Source organism: Delphinapterus leucas, chromosome X (assembly GCF_059928025.1).
Source record: "Delphinapterus leucas isolate spDelLeu-1000000601 "Yukka" chromosome X, BTC_Dleu_Yukka2, whole genome shotgun sequence".
Taxonomy (NCBI): domain Eukaryota; kingdom Metazoa; phylum Chordata; class Mammalia; order Artiodactyla; family Monodontidae; genus Delphinapterus; species Delphinapterus leucas.
The window spans coordinates 3,814,340-3,816,184 of NC_143150.1; the positions used below are offsets into that span (position 1 = coordinate 3,814,340).

The 1,845-nt window shown below is 43.5% G+C and overlaps 1 non-coding gene across 1 annotated transcript; it reads left to right on the top strand.

Moving 5' to 3' along the window:
- Nucleotides 1-1,151: 1,151 nt before the first annotated feature.
- TRNAK-CUU (transfer RNA lysine (anticodon CUU)) lies at nucleotides 1,152-1,228 on the top strand. Its single transcript has one exon. It is a non-coding gene; the product is annotated as a tRNA-Lys (tRNA).
- Nucleotides 1,229-1,845: the final 617 nt, after the last annotated feature.

The window sequence follows — 1,845 nt, forward strand, 5'->3', positions numbered from 1 at the left end:
GGCAGCTCTATATTTGTTTGGAGGCCCCTGCAGTTCCCTCATTGGTACCTCTGGGTCTCAGGGTGCTTAAGAAGGCAGCCCTCCTCCAAGGTCTTGGTGTTCAAGTCCAGCACCTTTGGTCAGGGAAGGTCAAGGCTGGAGCTGGTAATGCTAACACTCTAATGCATGTTTCCCTTTATTAGAAAATTCCTGTCCTGCTTCTCTGCCTGGAAAACTCCTAATCATCCTTCAATACCTTCCCTAATTCTCCCAGACAAGGTTAGTCACTGCCTCCCTGGGCTTCACAGCAAATATTCATTGAGCCCCTGCTGGGCGCCAAGCACAGTGCCAGGACTTGGGAATACAAAAGGGATCAAGACGGATGTGGTCTCATACTCACAGAGCTGGCAGTCTAGTTAGGAGAGAGAGAGACTGAACAAAGGAAGAAATAAAGGAGGACAATATAAGCAAGCAGTGCTGGCCAGAAAATTAAGATGGGATGATGTAACAGAGTGGCTGAACCGCCACTTCAGAACAGGTGGCCAAACCTGGTGACATTTAAGCTGAGTACTGAATGTCAAGAAGGAGCCAGTAGAGATTGGGGGACAGAGGATGCAGACAACAGGAACAGCAAGTGGTTAACCAAACATTATGAGCCTCTGCCATCATGAAACAATGACAAAACACACAATACCTTGGGCAAAGTGCCCAACAGCTCAGCTTGTAGTGGGGATGAAAGGAAAACAATGAGCAAAAGGCAATCACCTCCCTTGAGCACTTTGGGGGTTTGCCTTCTCACCCATCAAGCTGCTTCTGCTGGACAAGAGCTCAGAGTACACCAAGCTTAGCATCAATATTTTGTATTATGAAAACATTTCCTCTCTCTTTGATTACTTTGTCATAGTACCTGGACAAACATTTGAAAATTAGTAGACATATTACAATGAGGATAATAGTCAAAATGTATCTCTGAACGTATTGTTTCTTAATGGTTAAAGCAAAGGTATAATGTATGTTTAATAGGCCACAAACAGGCTGTTTTAGTTAGCCTAAAGTTCAAATTAAATCATGTATAAGCCAGAATGATTTCCCCATATTTCAATATGTGAACATTTCTTCCATCATTTTCCCCTTTTAATTGCAAATCTTTTCATATAAAGCATTGATAATCAGTATATTTTTCTAGCTCAGTTGGTAGAGCATGAGACTCTTAATCTCAGGGTCATGGGTTCAAGCCCCACATTGGACGCCAAAAACTGTAACCAAAACTGGGGTCTAGCTGCTCGCCGCTCAAAAGCCATTAAAGAGGCAAGGTTGGTGGAAAGGAAAGTTTGCTTTATTTTGGACGCTGGCAAATGAGGGTGGGAATGAAGGTAAGGGTGGACGCCTGTCCAAAGGCCGACACCCCCTCTGACAATCAGTGGGCAAGAGCTTTTATAGGCAGAGGGAGGGGGCTACATGCAGAAACAGCACAGTCAGCTCTGCAGTCATCTTGAAATTGGTCACCGATGGTCTGACCAGCATCATCTTGATTGTTTTAGGTACAGTTAATCTTCAGTTCCAGGGTAGGTTTGTTTCCATTTCTTGATTCTAGTTGTAGGAATTGTGGCAGCTCGTGTCATGGCTACAGTCTGGTCATCATGCAGTTAACTTCTTCCACCTGGCGAGGGTTTCAGTATCTATAAGACAGCTCACAGGCTGTGGCTCAGAATAGGACCTATAGCCCTTGAGAAGGAACTAAAGTCCTTGACTATGCTTAATGACTATATTATTATGTTGTCTCCTTTGAGTATTTCCTTTGTTTCTGCATTTTCTCACTTCTCTGATTAAACTTATTCTTTGGCTAAAGTTTTTCCACAGACAAAA